We start from the raw sequence: 24,385 nt of genomic DNA on the forward strand, positions 1-24,385 counted from the left end.
AATTGGAAATAAATGAGACAACCAAAAAAGAAAAATGTTCAAATGTCATGTTTAATAGGCGCTGTAGAAGTCGTTCGTTATATGGCTAACATTGAAATATAGATACAATATTTCTGTTTAAACATATCCAATAAACACACAATGACAGCCAAGTTAAAACTGAAGAAATAGCTATTGAATGAGGAAATACGAGTATCTGTGGACGTTTTGTAAGCTTTCAATCACATCATTTACTTTGATAAATTACACAAAATGTATAACTTCATATTCTTAATATCAACTTTATTCTAAAAAAGAATAATGTTGAAACTAAATTGAAAAGATGTTTGTTCACATTTGACTCGTTTACACAATAACAATCATATGCTGTGATCATTCATATATTTTTACTTAACCACCAGAAATTATATGAGCCGCGCCATGACAAAACCAACATAATGTGTTTGCCAACAGCATGGATCCAGACCAGCCTGCGCATCCGCGCAGTCTGATCAGGATCCATGCTGTTCGCTATCAGTATCTCTACTTGTAATAGGGTTTGTAAGCGAACATCATGGATCCAGATCAGACTGCGCGGATGCGCATGCTGGTCTGGATCCATGCTGGTCGCAAACGCATTACGTTGGTTTTGTCGTGACGCGGCTCATATATAAGTTTAAGCAAAACCTTATAATCGATCATACAAACTGTACTTAGAAAATTTATTATTTTGTACCGACAATATAATTAATTTATCGATTCGTCATAGATTATGACTTAATGACATGCATACAAATTATGTTACTTTGGTATAAAAAGCAGTAAGTGTCAACCCCTTTCACAGATCAGGTCTTGATTAATACTTGGTTAAACCCTCTCAAGGTAAGCTGTTTTGTTCTTTTTGGTTTTTGTTTTTATGTTTTGGTATTTTTATTATCATTGTTATTGTTCCTATATCACATTTAAGAGTACTTGTACGTTTTTGCAAATATCATTATACGCCTAAGCGACATTGTTTTTTACCTTGGCAATATTCTATTAGATATTATTATATGACAAAATAGCACAAAACTTCGCCACTCCTTAAAGGTGTGCTGTTTAACTTGCAACAATTCCTAAATTGTTTCAGCTATTATAGAACTTCACTGAGGTATTTGGACATTAGGGGACTGGAAATTTATTTTTGAGATTAATGTTCCATTTGAAGTCGGTCTTGACTAAAACCTTGTGTGCAAAATGTCAAATCATCCTTTTACTCTGTTTTTCCGGAATAATTATTTCAATTGTGCAAAATGACCTAAATTGAAAAGTGTTGCAACGCTTTTGAGTCATATCGGGGAAAAAATAGCTCAAAAGTACGATTTTGAATTAAATGCATTTTTATTACATGTATGAACTACATATATTCTGTTTCAAGTGCACCAGTTTTTCTATATAAGAAGTTTAAATTTCATGTTTTAGGCTTTTTGGACCTCAGTAGAGTTCCTTTTATATGAAAGGAACTGCTTCTTAGACATTCCGTTCCGTTATTGCTACATATTGCTTTCTTTCAGACAGCTAACCATGCTTGCCATAACTATGATTATGGTCCTCCTTATGACCATGGTCCTCCTTATGACACAAACAATCCACGGACTGAGCCATTTATTACCTCCTCATGGGCATGGACATACTTACCATGGTTTCTCTAGAGGAAATCGCGGTTTTCATGATGATAATTTCTTCGAGTTCGATGATGACCATCGGTTTCGTCGTAGATTTCCGTAACCTCCCCGCCGTCGTTTTTATCATGGGTATTTTGATGACTAAGGTAAAGTAGAGAACGATTTTCGTCTTTAATATTTAGAATAATCTTGCAGGAAGACTTAATGCTTTTCTAAAAGTTTTCATTTCAAACACATTCATAGAATACGAGTCTAGGATTATGTAAAGCGGCTTTTGACAAGTTTCAATGATTTTTAGGGACGATTTGAATGAAAGTCTTTATGGAATAATAAAGAATATAAACTCATTTTATCTCATTTTGTGTCCATTATGCTTCAGAAATGCTTGTATTTTGTTTTCTCAAAATCGTTTTATTTTGGGTGAACTTTTATTGTTTTCAAAGAACTATTCTTTTGCAAATAACCTGAATAATCTTTTCTTCTGTTTCTTTTTGGCAATTAGTAAAGTTATAGTGAATAAGTATTTTGTATGGAAGTCAAAATACTACTTTTGTTTACATTTTTTTTACTTTTATGACAAATTATTTCACATTAAGCTCTACTTTCTTCAGGTAATAAGGATCTATCATGCTCTAAAACAATCATTTAAGCGTTATAAAGATAATGTTTTTCCCTTTTGAAAGGAAAATAACTTAATTCGTGTCTGAGACATAATGTGCTTTTAAGCAAGAACCTGACAAAAATGCTTGACGATAACTTCAGATGTCTCATTTATTCACTGTGCCATCAACAGTTTATACAAAGTACATTGTGATTAGAACCATGGCATAAGTTGCATATTTATTTAGGCGAGTAATTTACGTTTTCTATTTCACCTGTCCGTCTGTCTGTCTGTTTGTCTGTCTGTATGTTTGCATGTAATGATGGCCAAATTTCAAGTGCATTTCAAAGACAAATAATTTCTTTCATTTAGATCTTCTTGTAATATTTAGTTTTATCTTTAGCACACGTTAGAATTCCGAGGGATCACCTTGTTTCCAGATTTTTATACTTCACAACAGCAGGTGTCAAGTGCTGTGTGGCAGCTGTAAAAAGTTGCACCGTACTTCACTTCAGTGTTGTTATATTTTTCTGGTCCTTCGGGATCATTGATGCCAGCACTATTAAGTGTTGAGAATTGAGTACCTCTCAAGCCGGTGCTAGGGGGCGTATGGGATGTTGCACATATTCATTATCCCTCATGTACAGACTCAATCAAACCGAGTCTGCAATTCTCTAGTAATTTTGTTGTGAGGGATCACATTGTTTCCAGAAATTTTATTAAGCTTGAAAAGAATATCTTTTCATTTTAATTAATTATTATTTGCATATATAACTCTGATTTTATTCTCTCTTTTTTTAGGGTATCGATCCGGATATCCGTTCAGCATTGGTTGTTGTTAGGATCCTTTCAATACTTAATCGTGCGTTTTATTATTCTTGTTAATGATTATTATAAATAATATTGTATATTTGTTATTTGAATAAAATGTCGAGTTTTAAAAACTTCAATATATATATCAATATTATATACAGTTAACGAAATCTTCCCCGGCATCTATCCCCACTTCAACATACAATTACAAATTATTGTGTCAATAGCACTGTCGTTCTTTCCAACTAAAATAAGAAATACATTGTTGTAAGAAATGTCTTTTGAATGATGTAAGGAACTTATTTTCAAGTTTTGAATAAATGATTGTTTAGCAAAAAAAAGGGTAATGTATCTTCATTGGAATGATAAATCTGATTCAAGTCCAATATATCTAACCACTGTACTTAAAAATGTTCTCTCCTCTACGACTGTGACTGTGTACATGCATATACAACAGTTACATCTCTGTAGCAAATCAGGCACTTAGCTATGATTTTGCAATATTACGATCTTTTAATCATTATTAAAATATCTAAAACAAAATTTGAAATGCTTGCAACATTTTAAAGCCATGTCGAATAAGTGATGGAATAGTTAAAAAGCATTGCAACGCTTTTCAATTTTCTGAAATTTTCTAAAGCCAACGATCTGCAATTTTTCACTTGAGTTTTCGTTCTATATCTCTATCAAATCTATAAGATAAGTGAAACACCGAAATGATCATAGAGATACATAAAAAGGAATACCCATATGACCATAACAAAAGTACTCAATATTTTAAAGAAAGACAGAGTCACAAAAAAATCACCTACAAGGGCCCGACGAAGCAAGGCAGAAGACGAATATTAGGGCAATTCAGTCCCAAAGGGCATTAAGAACTGTCCACCATAGAGTATCCCACTTGGTCCGTCAGATGTAATCAAAAGAGGAAAGGACCAACTGTTAAAGTGTTGAACAATAAGCATGCGGTATATCTAAAAAAAAAAGTAGGGTCAAAACTTTTTTTGGTTAAACATTTAATAATTTTAGTAAAGGCAACAGAAAAATTACAATGACCAAAGATCATGCGAAGTGTGTAAAAAAATCTCTATTAAAATCATTTTTGAATTTACTACTGAATTTTGAGATTGTAAAATTTTGTAACAAATTTACGTAATTTATAATAGCGGCCCTGTTTGAGTAGCTTGCTAGTAATTTAAATACTTAGCTTGTAAAAATCTTTCACGTTGCTAGAAGCTCTAGCGAATCTAATTTACTGAGATACATATACCCCGTCAGATGTTGCATGCGGTAAGTCTCCATCTAAATGTGGATAGTTTACTATACCATTATCAAAGTCATCACTTTTATCCTAGATTTTTGTGTGAATAGAATTATTTTTGATAATAATATAAAGAGCCAAAATAAAGTTTAAACGTAAAAATTAGCTCCCGATATTATCTGCAACTGAAATTTGCCGCGGTTGGCCGTGGGTTGTATACCAACTGGAGTTGAAGGTCACTTGACACCTTCGTAACCACGTACGAAGGCATCGTACTTAAAATACGACGTCGTGAACCTATCCTGTGACCTTCGCGTGTCCTGCTGGTAAACTGCTTGATACAAAATTGCATCTTTGAGGTGACTTCGTGTGTGTATCGGATGCCATCGCGTGTGACACCTTCGGTAGGAATCGTGTGTGGCTCGGATGCGATCGCGTGACCTTCTGTAGGAATCGTACTTGTTTCCGATGTTGAGAGACTGTCGACCAATTTCGGGGCAATCTTCGCACGAAATTAAAAATTTAATATTCGTATGCCCATCTGGTGTCAATTTCGGGACAGTGTGACGCCTGCATTAGGATCCTTTCAACATTTAATCGTGCATTTTATTATTCTTGTTAATGATTATTATAAATAATATTGTATATTTGTTATTAATAAATGGAATAAATTGTCGATTTTTAAAAACTTCCAAATATATTTATATATCAATATTACATATAAAGTCAACGAAATCGTCTCCCGCATCCATCCCCAATTCAACATTAAATTACAAATTCTCGTATCAAAAGCACTGTCGTTCTTTCCAGGTGAAATAAGAAATACATTGTAGTAAGGAATGTCTTTTGAAGTTTCAAGTTTTGAATTAATGATGGTTTAGAAAAATGATATTCTTCATGGGAATGATAAATCTGATTCAAGTCAAATATATCTAGCCACTGTACTTCAAACTCTTCGCTCCTCTACGACTGTGACAGTGTATATGTATATACATAGAGGATATTGAATGAGTGTTAGTTCAATACTGAATTTATTACACGAGTTGAATAAAATTATATTATGCGAGCCTCTGGCATAATATTATTTTATTCAACGAGTTCAATAAATTCAGTATTAAACTTGCACAAATTTAATATTCTATTTATCACATACCCAAAATAAAGCCTATTAAAGTAAAAAAAGAGTCATTTTTCGTTGACGCGTTTAAAGTATAACGCTAACATTTAGCGCGTCTGTATAACGCTAATGACGTCATGTCAAAATATATGCATGGCCGTGTAATACCATTTTTACGGAGTCGCAAAATCGGCAGGGGTGTGTGATAAATGTCGAATAAGTGCATCAAAACAATACAAAAAATAACAAACTCAACAAAATCTAGCAGTTGTCTAAAAGCTTAAAACATAAAATATCAGTTATTTACCAAAATCACCTAGGGCACTTAAGACAGAAAGATACACAGAAGATAATTAAATATTTATACTGAAAATCGTATTTTGTGTTATTCTTAGCCCGATTGGAGTGAAAAGCGTTGCAATCTGAATGTAAATTGTTTATTTTTTATTCTGAATGTCATTTAAGATTAAAAAAAAAGACTAAGTTAAACAATTAACGTTTAATCAAACCGTTTGAAAACATGTGCAGAGGGAAATACTGAAAAACACTGAAAATCCGGAAAAAAACGTAAACGTGTTTTTTTTGCGCTGCTTCAGAGATAAAACTTGTTTTTCTCCTCTAAAGAAATGAACAAGTATATTTTGATGCACGCCTAATCGAAATTTTAGCAAATTCATGCACTAAATTAAATGTAAAAAATACTTTTTGTACTTCATGAATGGCAATAAATGTTTGAAATGCTTTTTGAAACGTGTCACACTTTTTGAAGTTTTCAATTTGAATTATGTTGAATGAAGAAAAAATATCTTAATTTCGTCCTCTGCAAAGTCATCAAAAAAAAGACCTATGTCCTGAATTATCCTTCCAAACGGTCAAAAAGCCTAAAACATTGAAATTTGAAATTTGAAATTCTTACCTACTGTAGCAAGTGAAGTACTTAAAATATAAAACTCTGTAAAGGGCAATAAAGAAACATACTAGTACTCAGAATTCAATTGAAAATCGATTTCCTTGTTCGATTCTTAGAATGTGTTGTAACGCTTTTTTAAATCGTTTTGTACAATAAAAATGATATGTCTTGAAAACGGGAAGAAGGAATTATCTAAAAATTTGCATGCAGGTTTTTGGACCAGACTTGTATCAAGTGATATACAAAACTCGGAAAAAATATTTCCAGTCCCCGTCATGTCAAAAAGCTCCGTGGAGCCCAAAAGCGTATATAAAAATATATATAAAAATAAATTAAAACTTAATCTTTTCTGGAAAATATTAAGACTTACTATCAAGTTTCTAAAGAATGATATAAAGAATTTTTTATTACATAATTATACTTTATAATTATGTTAACGAAACACACTTTTCCAAGGAAGATTTGTGCTTAAATTTAATAAAACATTTTCAGTTAACTGTATTTCAAAACAAAGATGTTTTGTCTTTTCCTTTCAAATGTGTTTACTGGAATGAAACATCCAACAACAACAACAAAGTGTAAAAGCATGCCTAGAAAATATGTAAGTATTTCTCCTAAACTAGATATATCCTTCGTCAACTATGATTTCAATTGAGAGAAATTGTCATTGTTTTGGTCTTTAAATACAATAGTATTATGCCCATATTATTGTCAAACAAATCTTTTCTCTCCATGTGAAGATTACCATATTTTATCATCACCCCTTCTTTCTTATCAACGTTGTAAAGGTATGTTCATTCGAGATAACAATTTTAGACGAATTTTCAACGAACGAAAACAGTGTTTTTGAAGTAAGTTTTCCTTGATGTTTAGTTTTCAAATATTAAACGTCTTTATAGTACATTTATTTTATCGTATAAAAATGCTAACCTATCTAATCATATCTCCAATTCTAAATACATTGAATATTTAGGTTGGTCGAACTTTTCCGAAGGTAATCATATTTGTAAGAATGGTGGAATCGATATTAAAGTGATTACAGCTTTAACATCTGGGCAAATCAAGAATACTTGTAACAGTATTTGTAATTACACTCTTTTAAATCTTTGAATATCATATTAGGATAATTTTGATCAATTATTTCGGATTTTAATACTCTGTCATTTTTTTACTAAATTATATGTAGTTTTCTTTCTGTCTGCCTGATTACAAACACATTCTACCGGACTGTGATATTTGACATTGAAAAATGCAACACTAACGTTCTTGACCAAAAATGCATGTAATTGTTACAAATGGCAACAATTTCAACCAGTATACTCGTGCTTGCATTGAGTTGTTATTAGAAAAATAATTTACAATTGAAAAGGTTTCTTTCGGGAAGAAAAATTCAAAACTTCAAACATTACAGACTCATATCCATGCGGATATGATTCATATGCATAAACAAACAGACCCATTTGGGATTTTATAGGTTTCAGCTTTGCATCATTTTTTAATCATTTTCTATACTTTTAAAAGACTTTTTTTTACAAACTCATGAGAGTACAATAATGTCCCCTTTTCACAAGTTCAATAATGGCACATCTGTTCCAACATTTCAACAACTAAACCAGTGCACGGGTATGGGTTCAAAACATCTTCAAAGATGTTTGTTCAAGTTATTAAAGATTAAAGATGTTAAGACTTTAGGCTACAATATGAGTCATATACGTGTCATTTTTTATAATACACATAATTATTTTATCCTTTTGTTTATCTTAGCTAATTGCTAATGAACAAATGTTCATATTAATAAAAACAATCGGGTTTCAACGTCAGACCTCTCGCTTCCTAAACGAATGTTAGTCCACTGCGCCACCGCCTTTCCAGAATGATAAAGATACAAACCAGCATATTATTACAGTAACTATTCTTAAGTATAAAACCATACAAAATGTTATCCTTTTATAATTAGTATTATTATTATTATTTCAACAGAATATTCATTTATTCTATTATATAAAATGAGTGTGAATGCACTTTTGGTTGTTCTTATTAATGTTTCATCAAATACAATTTTATGAATAAATCAATCAGTCATGAATTAAACTAAATTGGTATACCAATTACGGCTAACAATCACACGCCTCTCATTAACCAAAGTCACGTAATCCTCCATTTCTAAAAAGGTTATTACATTCACTCTAGCTAACGGGGAATAATACAAATATGCGGACAAATACATTTATTTTGTAAATTAACGTTATCTGTGCTCTCACGGCATGTATATGCTAATGCCTTTCATAAACAAATTTGATCAAAAGCTATCATATATTTATGCATTTGATTTTTTCCTTTTAGACCAATTTATCTTTCTTAAATTGCAAAATTGTCACTGAGTGAATTTCCTTTCAGAAACAAAAAGAATGTTAATAAGTCGATTAGCATTAAAATCAATTCAGAGATACATTTTTGTAATACAACATGTTGAAATAAAAATATGAGAAATGCAAGGTTAACAAAGTACATTTGTGGTGTGTTATTCATCATAATAATTTTTTAACACTTAACATACGAGATCCGTTACAAAATCTCATTAAGGTAAAATAGATATGTTGAAGCAAGCATTGCTCCGTGCTGTCATACATACAAATTAAAGAGTGTTGTTGTACTTGTACATATCACGGTTCAGTGCTTCTCACGTTACCACCGGTAGTAGCATGATATGATGATTTCACATAAGGATAGAGCTTCTATATTAATTATCAATGATTTAATTTTGAAACATTTACGTTTTGTTTGATAAGTGTAACCTAGCGCGATGTAACAAATGGTGTTGGTTGAAGCCGAAACCGGCATTTTTTAAATTGATAATAGGGCATTGTAAAATAGTTCTAAATGGACTAAAACAAATTTCCAGGTAGAACATGTTTTATTTACCTAAAAAGTACTTTGTAAATGAAGCGATCCCAAAAGTGCAAACATAATTAAGATTCCAATCTACTTAACACTGTAAGAATCGAAAGAAGATTTTTGTAACAGAGACATTATCATTTACATTTATTTAAATATTTATAGATTTAGCATTTATATCAATAATTATTAAATATGCTACACTACTGTAACAAACAAATTAACATGGACGACCTGAAACAATTAACATAGTATTCATTGCAGACTATGATATGTGCCAAAATAATTGATCTAATGATATATAAACATCAATGTCATTGGGTCTTAGTCTCTTAGTGTCTGAAATAATGAACGGAGGGGCACATCAGGTCTTGCTCCACTAGTAAAACTGGACAGTCGCCCTATGACATATACTGTGTTGATGCGACGTAAAATCCAACAAATATTTATTCTTTTTTCCCAAACAATGGCATACAAGAGTGCAAAGTAGCTCAAAACTAAGAACAACAGACTATTTCAAACAAATTCTGAAACCGGACAGTATATAAAGATAAATTTAGAAAAGTATTAACGCTCAGCACAGTTACGGAATCGAAACAGGACGTTCTAACACGTAAACCTGAGAATGTGTACATTTTTACCACGAATAAATAGAAAATGAAATATCTTTCTTCCTAAAATACACAAGAAATAAATTATAACACAGCAAGTGTTCGGTGAATTATTGTTAGATCAATCTAATATGTATAAATATACCTAATCTTATATGATATGAAAATGTTAGAAAAAACAGCAAAATCCATCGTGAAAGCTTTTATGTACTGGCGAAGCTTAATACGTTCATAGCATTTTCTACAGAGAAAAATTTATATAATACGTAATAATATCGTACGTGTATTTCTCTTTTCCCAATTTTAAAAGCCACGAATTAGACATAGATTCGTTTGCTTAAGTCTAATATCTTACTTTATAAAGATAACAAAATATGTTATTTTACGGACATGGTCCATGTATTTAAATTGAACTCATATTACTATAATTTAGAACTGTATGAAAATATTGTGACATATAGACCAATGGAGCCGAGTGTTTTAGTTCTTTGATTTAAACATTTGAATATGTTTATACTGTATGTAAACATGTCACTTTAATAAATAATTAACTTATTTAATAAGATAAGTTATGACAACAAACAAAGAAAAGCTATACAAAAGTCATGCCAAGAAACAATTATATAATAGCGACATGGCCGAGTGGTTAACACGTGGAGCTAGTAAGTTATCTAAGGATCGCTAGCCACGTGAGCTCAAACCCCGTATGGAGCAAGCCGTTGTTTCCTTGAGCAAACAACTTTTCTCATGGAATGAAAACAGCAATGTTATTTGAAAATTGCAGATTTGGTTTGATTGAGGCTGTTCACGACAGCTGATATATTAAGTACAACACATCTCACACCCCCAGGACCGGCTTAAGCAGTATTCAATATTCAACACTAACGGGCTAGAACCAGTAAATACCAGTGTTCACCGCTTTACATTGATGATTGATATTACAAAGAGAAGCAAACAGGATTGTCCTTATTTATGATGTAATGTTTAAAAAAATCTTGGATATTTCTTGTGCATGTACTATCAATTTCATGGCGTATTATGGTATCAAAATAAAAGCAAAAGCATATAGTTTCGTATGTTATTCAACTTCAGAAGTTGAAGTATGTTACTCACTGTTATAGATTAATTATTGTTCTCTTTGCTATAAATCTTGAAGAAATTAATTATTTTTCCTACATTTGGTAATAAAGAGCATAATATAATTTGAATATGTTGATTTGCACATGACGTCAATAGCACGGTAATATTTCTGGGATAAAACCTAAGATGATTAACTTATCAAAATGCACTTTATAATGTTATGTGTCAACATATATCACGGACATTATATAAATATCAACCAATGTTTATTACATGACTTTGTTAAGGGTTAATATATATCTATCCATATTTAAATATCTAAATTATCTCTGCTTGAAATCTTGTCCTTTTTGTATCGTATTGCATTGCATCCGAATAGATAAGTGTTGTAAATGCTTAACAATGAACACTGACTGATTAAGTTATTGAAATTAAATTATTTTCAAAACTAGTTAATTTACTAGATTGATTAACATTAACCGATTTACCAATCTAGCGAATGTGTTGAATATGTTACGATTTATTTGAAATACTGCAATCCTATTGGATAATAAAAAGTCATTTCAAGCATTAAACTTGATATGGGTAATATACATGATATATGAATTGCATTATTAGTATTGATACATATTAAACATTGTACAGTTTGGTATTTTTCACATACGAGTATATAATAGTACGAAGACCAACAAGCAACAAGTACAAATGTTGCTGCAATGCAGCAATTGAGAAGCTCCGCGCAAAAAAAAACGCGCTCATTATAGATACCCTACCAAATTATTCCTACGCACAGGTCATGTTATATTCAGATTAAGTACTATTGTATATTTTTTTCCGAATGTTTTGTAAACCTTTTTTTTTGCATAACTATACATATCTTATGCACTGTCTATGGCCAGATATTCAATTTGAAAAAAAAAAGCTCTCACTGATGCCTACCTGGTAAGGATTGAATACAAACAAGACTTGTAAATGTTATTTGACATGACTGTACTGTGTTACATAAGATGATAAAAATATCAAAGTCTGTTTTTTATTATTATAATTGTAACAAATATACAAATAGTAACAAAAGGGACTAATATCATAATATAGTAATGTTACATGCATTTTTTTATATCAAATTTAAAAAAATGGTTTCTTTAAATACTGATAGAAGACTGTTACCTGAATTTTAGGCAGGTATGAGGAAATTCACTAACATCATGTTCGTGCGAGTCAAAGATATAAAAGCTACTTGACATTGGTGATATAATAAAAGCTATTGATACTTCATTTATTGGGAGATCAATATACTTTTTTGCTAAATTGCTGTAAAACCTTTCATAAAAAAAACATACACCTCATGTTCAAACTGCTGATTAAAATTTCAGTTGTTACCAATGATGCAATCTATCTATCTATAGTATATGCTTAATGTGGGTCCATCCGCCCGTACGGGCACAAAATGCAGCTTTCGCTGTCGAGTACGGACCCCGGACATGTCACCAAGCACAAAAAGTTGATAATTTACCTCCGTGCATTACCGATGATGCTGTGTGTTTGTATTTGCCTTTATTTGTACTCGCCAAAGGTTGCCCATATGGTCGAGTCCTCCAGACGAGTATTAGTCATTTTAGATTTTTGGAGGATAGTGCAATTACAGATACAGAAAGATGTCCCAATTCCAGAAGCTTCTCCTGGTTCTTTAGCGTGCCAAGTGTTCAAGCACCCATACTCGGGACCTCGATTTAAATTTTCATCCGAAAGACTGATTAGTTATTTTAGTTAGCCAGCCCGGGAATCGAACCCGCAATGTCGAGATAACAAGTCTCGCGCTCTAACCGATTGAGATAAGCCGGGCTGGCTACACGTACAGGCTCAAAATGCAGCTTTATCTGTGTCAGTGATTCGAATTCATGTACAGCAGAACTGCATTCCGGTTCACATTCATTAATATGACATGCTGCGAATCACCGAAGGGGGAACCAATATAATAATCGAAAGGAGCTATTGAAACAGAATTTATTTTTAGCTGTAAATCGAAGGGATTAATTGATAAAATCCGGGTCCATGGACAAAAGAAATAGTAAACACAAATAGCTCACAATAAGAAACTTATCATGTGATTTCAACAAAGATGTTGCAATAAATGATGATAAATACATTCAGTGCCTTTGATTTAGTAAGAATGGATAGGTTTTTACTGCCTTGAGTCTGAGGAGCCGACTCTTTTGATATCTGAAAAACAGAAACCGTTAAAAGAAACTTTTGATAGTAAATGGTTGCGATCTCATTTTAACTCTTCATGCAACTTCAAAGCAATGCAATAGTAGACTTAAGTTGCACTTTTCGTAATAGTAATAATAATAATACAATAATAATATGAAAAGTATAAACATTATGTACATCTCATTCAAAATGAATATTAATAAGACATAAAATAGCAGATTGTTATAAAGTTACAAAATACAACGACATTTTGGCAAACTATAAAAATAATAATATTTTGTGAACAGATCAAGAATTAATTTATTCAAACCGATATAAAATTCTATATTTTCACTTCCTCGCCTATGAAAATGATTTTTGATTCAATCATTGTGACGATCAGAATTAAAATGAGATCATTTGAATAAATAAAACGTTTAGTAATATCAAAATAATTTGCAAACAAATTGCAAATCAGATAAGAATTTCAACCATATCAATGATAAGATGATTCAATGATATATGTGATAGATGACTTCATTGCAATTAAATTAATGTTAATTATAAAAGCTAATTAGTGTTAATTAGCGGTTAAATTGAAATGGCCTAACCTTTAAACATTGCCCTACTGACTCCATTGAAGCTTTGCATGCAAATCAGGGAAAATATTTAAATAATTGAAAGTAAAATAAAAATACATCACAACTTCTTTCCCCAAAAACACATATGCCAAAGTACTTTAAATGCTGATTTAATTTGTGTTGTGACAATTAAATCATTTCCAGCCTTATAGCTTTCGGTACTACCTTCATCAGTTTTTTGTGGTTGATGTTATTGACTTTCTGTTTTTTGATGGTTTTTGTTTTGTTTTTAGTTTGTTTTTTTTTTTCGGGCGAGGGGGTTGGTTGGCACAGTGTTGATCATATGACAATTTTTCGAGCTTTACTGAATTAAACTATGACTCCTTATATTTTATTTAATCGAAAATGCTATTTCGTTCATTATCCATGTATATCAATAAAAAATGAAAGAAAATTTGACACCCAAGAAAGAAAAATATTCAAATGTCATATTTCATGGGCTCTGTAGAAGTCTTTCGTTATATGGCTAACACTGATATATAGGTTTAAACATGTCCAATAAACACAATGACAGCCAAGTTAAAACTGAAGAAATTGTTATTGAATGAGGAAATACGAGTGCCTGTGAACGTTTTTGTAAGCTTTCAATCACATCCTTAAACTTTGATAAATTATAACTTAATATTCTTATTACTTATTTACTTTATTCTAAAAAAGGATTATGTTGAAATTAAATTGAATAGATATTTATTCACATTTGACTGGTTTGTACAATAGCGATCATATGCTGTGATCAGTCATATATTTTTACTTAACCACTAAAAGTTAAATATAGGTTTAGGCAAAACCTTAAATACGATTACACAAACTGTACCAAGAAAATGTATTATTTTGTTCCGGTAATGGATTCGTCATAGACAATGGCTACATGACTTACATACAAATTATGTTACTTTGGTATAAAAGCAGTAAGTGTCAACCCCTTTCACAGATCAGGTCTTGATTAAAACTTGGTTAAAACCCTCTCAAGGTAAGCTGTTTTTGGTATTTGTATTATTATTGTAATTGTTTCTATATCACATTGAAGTGTACTTCTACGTTTTTGCAAATATAATTATAAGCCTAAGCGACATTGTTACTTATTGTGTCAATATTCACTTACTAAATATTAATAAATGACACAATGGCACTGACCTTCACTACTGTTTAAAGAAGTGTTGTTTTACATTTCTTGAGAACTTGCAACACTTCTTGCAAAATTCTCGTTTTCACTATTAAAGAGAATTTTACATTACGGGAGTGGACATACTTTTTAAATGTTTCATTTTATGTCGGATTGTCATGAATTGTGTCCATAATTTCAGATCACCCGCTTACTCCGTTTTCCCGGAGTAATTATTTTAATTGTGACAAAGGAACGGTTTTCAGTCATAGCGGAATAAGAATAGCTCAAAAATACGATTTTCATGTGATTTCGAAAAACATTTCTTAATAATCTTGTACAAATATTCTATTTTAAGTGCCCTAGCTGATCTACGAATACGAATTTTATGTTTTAGACTTTTTGGACGTCAGTGGGGTTCATTTTATTTGAAAGAAATTGCATTTTGCTCTGTTATCGATTGTTATTGCTCTCTTTTTCAGACAGCTAACCATGCTTGCCATAACTATGATCATGGTCCTCCTTATGACCCAAACAATCCACGGACTGACCCATTTATCATACCATGGTCATGGACATCGCCATGGTATCCCTAGAGGATATCGTGGTTTTGATGATGATGATGATTCCTTCGAATCCTTCGAGTTTGATGATGATTATCGGTTTCGTCGTAGATTTCCGTATCCTCCCCGCCGTCGTTTTTATCGTGGATTTTATGACGACTAAGGTAAAATATAGTACGATTTTTGTCTTTAATATTCAGAATAATCTTGCAGGAGGACTAAATGCTAAATTATGTCTTCATTTCAAACACACTTTAAGATACGAGTCTATAGATATATAGATATATAGCGGCCCTTGACAACTTTTAATGATTTTAGGGACGAGTTGAATGAAAGTCTATGTGAAATGATAAAGAATATAAACTCAATTTTATCTCATCTTTAGGTCCATTATGCTTCAGAAAAGCTTCCATTTTCATATCTCAAAAGCTTTTTATTTTTGGTGAACCTTCGTTGTTTTCAAAGGCATGTTGCCTGAATAAACTTTTCTTCTGTTTCTTTTTTGACAACAATTAGTACAGTTATAGTGAATTAGTAATTTGTATAGAAGGCAAAATACTACCGTTGTTTACATTTTGTTACTTTTATGACAAATATTTCACATTTAGGGCTACCTTATGGGTATCCAACATGCTTTAAAACAATTATTTAAACGCTATAAAGTTATGTTTTCCATTTTGAATGGAGAAAACCTTTATTCGTTTCTGAGGCATAATCTGCCTTTAAGCAAGAACCTGACACGTTAACAGCAGTTTTCCATTTCCATCCTCTGTTCCATCACCAGTTCATACAAAGTATATTGTGAATAAAATCATGGCATAAATTACATATTTTTTGTGGCGACTGATTCACGTTTTCTATATCACATGTCCGTCTGTCTGTCTGTCTGTCTGTCTGTTTGCATGTATTGATGGCCAAGTTGCCCTTTCAGGCACTGATTTTATAAACCTCTTCTATTTCAAGTGTTTTACAAAGACAAATGCTTTCTTTCTTTTAGATCTACTTGTATTTTAGCACATGTTAACGTTATCAACCTTGAACAAAATATATTTTTATTTCTAATTCATTATTATTTTCATATATAAATATGATTTTATTTTCTCTTTTATTTTAGGGTATCAATCCGGATTTCCGTCCAGCGTTGGTTGTTTTTAGGATCCTTTCAACATTAAATCGTGCATTTTATTATTCTTGTTAATGATTATTATAAATAATATTGTATATTTGTTATTAATAAATGGAATAAAATGTCGATTTTTAAAAACTTACAAATATATTTATATATCAATATTATAAAAAGTCAACGAAATCTTCTCCCGCATCCATCCCAACTTCAATATCAAATTACAAAATTCTCGTATCAAAAGCACTGTCGTTCTTTCCAGCTAAAATAAGAAATACATTGTTGTAAGAAATGTCTTTTGAATGAAGAAAGGAACTTATTTTCAAAATTTGAATTAATGATTGTTTAGCAAAAAATATTGGGGTAATTCATCTTCATGGGAATGGTAAATCTGATTCAAGTCTAATATATCTAGCCACTGTACTTAAAATTGTTCTCTCCTCTACGACTGTGACAGTGTACATGTATATACAAACAGTTACACCACTGTAGCACTGTAATTGGCTGATTTTTCGATATTACGATCTCTTAATCGATCTTACAAAATCTAAAACAATATCTGAAATGCTTACAAACTTTTGAAGTCATGCCAAATAAGTGAAGGCAATAATACAGGTAAGGTATAGTTACGTGCATGATAACAATAAATTATAACTTACTTAAAGGAACTCCACTGACGTCCACATAATAACATATAAAAATACGTACATAGCTCAGCTATAGGTCACTTAAGACAGAAAGACAGGAGATAGATAATTAGGAAATTTTCTTAGAAATAAATTGAAAATCGTATTTGTGTTCTATTCTTGGAGTAAAAAGCATTGCAACGCTTTTCAATTTTACGTCATTATTCACAATCAGAAAATTTTTATGGAAAAGCGGAGTAAGCCAACGATTTGAAATTTTGCACGCACACAGGGTTTTGGTCTATATCTATATCGAATGGAACAATAATCTTGAAAAAATATTTCCAGTTCCATCATGTCCCTTTAGGATTTTGAAATCCGACATAAAAACGAATAAAAACACTAAATATTAGGAGACTCAAGAACGAAACTGAACAACAGTACAACTAAATTTGTTTTAAAAAAAAACAGCTATGTATGTAGTTGGAAATAAATAAAGGCTTCAAATTATTTCCTTTTATTCATTTTCACGAGCATATTGTTCTTGTGCATCTAGCCACAATATACAATAGAAAATGTCAACATTTTCTAACATGAGCGCATTCGTCATCCATTGTAGTCGACGCCCATTGCCAAGAGCCATTTTAAACAAGAAGTATCGTTAAAAAAGAAACTGGTTAAACTGGTTAACTTGCATAATTATGTTAAAATAAGTTTTCCGTACATATAAAAACGCTGACAATGCTTGCATAACAATGACATAATAATTTCTTATAGCTAAGAATTTCTTTTTTAAAACATGGACAATTAATTAAAAACATATTGATATTGATGTGTCTTCAAAGCAAAGTAGGACAACTTTTATTTTACAGTATTGATTTAGGTGTCCCTATTTCTTGTTTCTAAGTTTGACATTATAAATCATATCATGGAGAAATAAAAGGATAATAGATAGTATGTTTAACCTTTAATTTGATGCAAACAGCCTTGATAAAAGAGGAATATATTACACACTGTAAAAACTTAACCGGCATGGGTTCAAAAACAAAAACAATTGTGACAAATAGATATAGACCTAAAAGTGGTTCCTAACCCAACCCACCACATTAATTGACTGAAATATTGGGGGTCTGAAGCCAAATTTAAACTCCACATAGAAATAGAAATTTAAACTCTGAATTTAAATTGTTTAATTTTTATACTGAATGTCAGTTTAGATTAAAAAAAAACAATTAGTTTAACAATTAACGTTTAATCAAAACGTTTGAAAACGCGTGCAGAGGGAAATACTGAAAAACACTGAATCAGAAAAAAGTAAGTTATCTTATTTATGTAAAACTATTTTTGTCACAATTGACAGAATAATCAATAGGGCTATTAACCTTGTAAAATGGAACACTTTAACATGTATGTGTTCCTAAATAAACCTGTCGTGTTTTGGAAAGTGAACTCATTTTTTAACACAACATCTGCGCAGACAGTAGGCAATTATATTTATAAATATTTGATTAATATGCAAAAGTTTATGCAAAAATTATATACAAATATATTATTCATAAAGAGTAATTCATCAATGATAATATAATATATTTTATACTTATTGAACTTCAAAAACTGACGGTACCTGCTAAGTTCGGATTTTTTATTATTATTATTATTATTTCCATATGCATGAGCATGAACGTTATTGGTAGTCTCGATATTTCGACAACATTTAAGTTCTTGTGTAAAATAAACTGTTGACTAGAAAATGAAATGAGATCTAAACGCATTGGAAATGTTTTGTGGAAGGAAGTATGATTTAACAGTTGAGCAATATGACCAGAAAGTTAACATTTTATTTGAGTTTTATTTAATAATGGCAATAACAATCCTTTATATTTTATTCATAAGAACAATCCTAAAAAATATTTAAAAATGGCAAGAACTATCCTTTACATATTATTTTAGAATGACCCATGAGATTCTTTGATTTATATTAGTTTGTAATTTAAAAATGATCAATGAAAATTGTTAATAATGAGTTCTTCCCTGTAAATTGTACAGGTAGTCAAACTAATTTTAGACGGCATTCGGCCGAAAAGAAAAATACACATACTTATACAAAGTCAGTTGGTTCTGCAAAGATATTAGCAAGGCCAAACATTTTCTTTAAGCATGTGCGGAAAAAACTCATTTCATTCCTCATAGTTTTTGTCACGTTTGTTATCTTAACACGGACAGTCACAGGGGGTCGAACGTATAGCGGTGCGATACTCCTTTAAGCGAGGCGAAATCATGCGATACGGACTAATTGCGGTATTAATCGTAAACACACGTCATAGTGAGTGTATTTTATTAATTATTTCATAAATCTTCGATTACAATTGCATAATTTGTATTGAAGATGTAAAGATAGGACCGACACACATTTCATCAAAATTACAGATGCTTAAATTTATAATTAAAAAAGTTATTGAAGGTAAACTGACGGCAATTGATTTTGTGTCGGTGAATGAAATCGCTAAAAGCAAGTTTATATAAATATAGTTAATTTCTTTTTCTTCTTTATTCTATAAGGCTTATCATAATTGAGTTGCATAGCAAGTACCTTCGTGCTCCGATATTCATAGACGCTTACTGGTCAAAATATTTAAGTGTACGCTGGGTTTTGGTGCGATGAAATAACTGTACGCTGTTAAAGGTTCGATATTTTTTCATTATCACATTTGTTGTATATGTTTCCCTATGATTACACTAAGAGATCTACCATATATGTGTCCGTGACAACAAAAAGTTTTATATCTTCTTCTTTTCTTAACCCTTTACGTCATTAGCATATTGTGAGAAATGGCCGTTTTCATTGAAAAGCCTCCTGTTACAAGTTCAAACTGCTATGAAACTATGAAAAATGCTTCACTACTGATGAAACTTGGCACAAATGTAGACTGTTGTACCTTTTTGAGGGAGGACGGCGCCGAAAAAAGTGATTACTTTTAAAAACATTTCTCAAACGAAAATCATTGTTTAGGGCCTAAATAGGGTAGTTTTTTTCTGTTTGAGGCCTCAAAAAGGGGAGGGGTCGAAAAGCCGTCAAAACACGTCTATATGAGGTAAAGGGTTAACAAAAAAAGGATGAAAAACCTTTAATTTATCCAAAATCTAGTTTCTCCATGTTAACACGTGGCCGTTCACCTAATTTTGGTGGAAAATTGTTGTTTTGCAGCATTTTTATTTTTTTAATTAAGGATTTACTTCAAATAAAAGTTTCGTATCACCATCTATATACTAGTAAGTGTTACTATTTGAACTAAATTTTAATAGTTAGATATATACCTTTGATAATTAGGAGTTGGAAAAAGTAACCTTTACTCTAAGATCTTAGATAACTATATTTCTTGTCATCTCTCAATTTTTAACAACGTTCGTAGTTACTGTATCTTCATTCCAAAAATTTGTCACCCTTTTCAACAACAAGAGTCTTGTTTTTTTGTACTGTTTCTTGTTTGAGATCTATTTTTCCTTTTGATCATGGAATTTATGTAAAGTTTTTTTTTCTGTAGTCTTATTTATTACTGAATTATCTATGCAATTTAATTTTGTAGTTTATTTTCTACTTTCGTTCATCTATGATCATCTATGATGTCTGACATTTGATTTTGCTCTTGGTATTGATTAGGCAATACTGTATTCCTAGAAATAATTTCGCGCTTATTAAAATAGCGCTTTTCGCGTTGAATACATTTCCGCGAATGTTTGTATTCGCGAAAATGTTGCATGTAGCAAATCTTTATTTACATATCAGATAATTCACTTATTTGGCAAATACATTATGTTTATCATGTTTTAGATTTTAATATGTAGTCCTTTTTTAAATCTTAAAATGCCACAAAAATCCTGTTGAGGACATCTGCAGGTCATGCCGCGCGCAATAATCCATGCATTTACAGCCAATGACCACATCGATAAGAAATAGTCCCAAATAGCCCTATCGTTATTATTTAGTTGAAAGAGACATTATTGTTAAAAATTCTACTCTATTTAAATGTTTTCAAACCATAAATATTCCGTTCCCTTCCTCTCTTTACAATATGTATTGGTGAGCTCTCTGATAAAGCTGAGTTGACTGATATAATTAACTAAATTTGTCAGATATGCAGTTAATCAACATAAATAAATGCAATAATAAAATAAATAGTGTTTAGTGCTCTTAAGTGAACGAACTTATATCCAGTTCACGAAAAACGGTTACCGTGGGTATGAAAACAGGATGTAATTTTTTATCAACGAGTGCCACTGTGTTAAAAAGCTGAATCTACCATACTATTACATTGCTACAGGTTCTTTACCAAGTATATATAAGGTTATACGTATAAGTAACTCTTTTGAAAAGAATAACATTTGACTTTAAAATTGCCGCGTTGAGGCGTAACCCTTTTCACAGCATACAAATGGAAGTGATCCTGAATGTGCACGTTCATTGGACAGGCTAGCTAAGTCAAACTGAGCCTGCAACATTTTCTATTTTGCCGTTTTTTTGCGATATTTAGGGTTTCTGTTTTCTTGAATATTCCACGTTTAGTATTACTACATGACACTAATAGATTTTTCATAATCATTTCCGTGTAAGAACAATGATTAAAGAGCAAATCAATTTCTTTACAAATGCAGACAACAATTTTTACGACTTTTAAAATCACTTATAGCGCAGCGAGTAAAAATCATTTAAATATTCATTTGTGTTTATGTAAATCGTATAGTAAATAAAATGTTTTTCATGGTTAACATAATTTTAGAAAGAGAATGGTAGTCATGTTGCTTTGCATTTGCAACGGATTCCAAAATCTGCTTTAAACTGTAGTCCTTTTTTTCGACTTGGATCGAACTGGTGTCAGAATTGACAATTGAAGAAAAAGGCAAGATTTACGCCATAAATAATAAACATATAAACATATTAAGGTAGGATTTTGCTGTCTGTACCCCCGGTTGATGTAAACCTGACTTTTTAATCATGGCGTAGACCAAATAACGCCAGAAAACGAAATAGCTTGCAACTGAAGCCCGCTCTAATACAAGCAACTTCCAAGGTTATGCAAAGTGTTTGATAAAACGGCTTATAAACTGACAAAGATCCAATATTCTGTAGAAAGCTTATATTTTTTCCCCCGTAGACTGGTGCATATCCCAAAGAAATTGGTACAGAAATAAAATATTTACGGCCTATTTTCTTTTCCGAATCATGCACTATTTGTCTTGGAAATGTGGCCGAAAATGACGTCAATGTCACGTGGTATTGCTACACTGTCAGAAGTTCATATTTTTGCAGGCCTAATTTGCCTAATTTTTGATAGGCCTAAGCATAGATTAGCAGCCGGTTTTGCTTTGAAATGAACGAGTTTATACGTATGACGAAATACAACAGCATTTGAGTATTCATGAGATCCATTTCGTGTATACATGGTATACTTTATTCTAAACACCTTATATATTCAATGAACCGTGTATCAAACGTAATTGCATGTAGGATGAAATTTGTCGAAAAACGGCTGTATATAAAATGGTATAGTTTGACATTGATTGACTTTCTCGGAAACACACAGAAATAAGATAAGGTTACACAGATAGTTTATGTCAAGAAATAGATATACAAAGATGTTATAGTTTGACATTGATTGACCTTCTTCATAAAGTTTCAATATTTTATGTCAATAAATAGATGTATATAAAATGTTATAGTTTGACATTGTTGGACTTACTTTGTAAAGTTACAAAGATTTTTTTGTCATGAAATAGATGTGTTAAAGACATTATAGTTTGACATTGATTGACCTTCTTCAGAAACACAAAAAAAATGTTTGAAAGATATTCCTTTTCGAAAAATAAAATAGATGTTAACAAAATGTTATAGTTTGACATTGATTGGCCTTCGGAAACACTAGAAGAAAAGGCTTTTTAAGATTTAAGTATGTTGAGAAAAAATTTATAGATAGGCCTAAACATAGATTAGCAGCCGGTTTTGCTTTGAAATGAACGAGTTTATACGTATGACGAAATACAACAGCATTTGAGTAATTAACGCATAGTTCAACATTACTTATATTACCATTATAAGTAGCATTTGAATGATATTGAACATTCATTTAACTGATGAATATATTAGCACAAACGCCATTACTTTGACTTGTGGACTATCCTCGAACATATTTAATCGTGTTTTCACAATGTCTTTATCATAACATTGTCCCGGTCCTTGTTATTGTACTTACATTGTACTTTTGCATAGCAAATCAGCCCAATGCTAATTTATGCTAATTACAACTTTGTCGAACAGCCATTTTCAAATAAATGAAATGATATTCGTGGTAAAAAGAAAAAATTTGAACGGTTTAAACTTATAAATGTGCAATAGCATTTTTTTTTAAAAAAAAAGACTGAAGAAAAAGAACAAGGAAATTTATGTTCAACTATAGTGCAGTCTACTCTGATTGTCGTTAGCAATGCAAGTGCCGGAAACCTAAGACCACCCGTGTCGTCAGCATACGCATTTATAAATAGTTCGAACAGGGCTACTGTTATAGAATAACTGCGCATTTTTACCCTGTGTATTGCGTAATCGACTTTTGCGGACTTAATTGACCGGTTACTGAGTTTTTTCATTATTGGAGCGACACTATTTGAATGTCTTCTTATATTTTACGTCTTTTTAAAACGAATAGATAAAAGTCTAACCATTTTTAACATGAGCTTGCCCCAGTCTTGAAATTTTGTTATTACTAAGTTTATGTATCTTTATCATAAAAATGCGAAAGAATGAACATATAATGACTTTGTTGTCATAATATTTCATTTATCTATAAATGTTTACTATTCTATAATTAAGAGCATATGCTATTAAAGCGACCACCGGTATATTCATTACGTTTAAATTAATTAATCAGAGCACAATAATGTTTTCCACAACACGTTCCCGTGGTTCGAGTCCCGTCGGCGCCATTCTGATGTGTATGTGACTGTGTTTCCTCATTTCAGGCACTTCTTTACATAGCATCATTTAACAAGGTTATATATATATATATATGCCTTCGTTGGGCGAAAGCTAGTTTCATGTTCGTTGCGTATAATTTTTTTCGCCTTTAATACACGCAAAAAAATCATCTTTAATTCAAATTTCAAAATCTGGAAACGAAGTGATCCCTCGGAAGCATTATTCACAACAAAATTACATGAAAA

At 31.3% G+C, this 24,385-nt stretch overlaps 2 long non-coding RNA genes across 2 annotated transcripts; both read left to right on the forward strand.

The window, feature by feature from the left end:
• Positions 1-724: 724 nt before the first annotated feature.
• LOC132747001 (uncharacterized) lies at positions 725-3,194 on the forward strand. Its single transcript, XR_009628067.1, has 3 exons — positions 725-861; positions 1,533-1,789; positions 3,046-3,194. It is a non-coding gene; the product is annotated as an uncharacterized LOC132747001 (long non-coding RNA).
• Positions 3,195-14,577: 11,383 nt separating this feature from the next.
• On the forward strand, positions 14,578-16,700 carry LOC132747000 (uncharacterized). Its single transcript, XR_009628066.1, has 3 exons — positions 14,578-14,732; positions 15,347-15,591; positions 16,542-16,700. It is a non-coding gene; the product is annotated as an uncharacterized LOC132747000 (long non-coding RNA).
• The last annotated feature ends 7,685 nt before the right edge of the window (positions 16,701-24,385 follow it).

The sequence above is a fragment of the Ruditapes philippinarum genome, unplaced genomic scaffold (genome assembly GCF_026571515.1).
Source record: "Ruditapes philippinarum isolate M1 unplaced genomic scaffold, ASM2657151v2 ctg2182_1_1_1_1, whole genome shotgun sequence".
Lineage (NCBI taxonomy): Eukaryota > Metazoa > Mollusca > Bivalvia > Venerida > Veneridae > Ruditapes > Ruditapes philippinarum.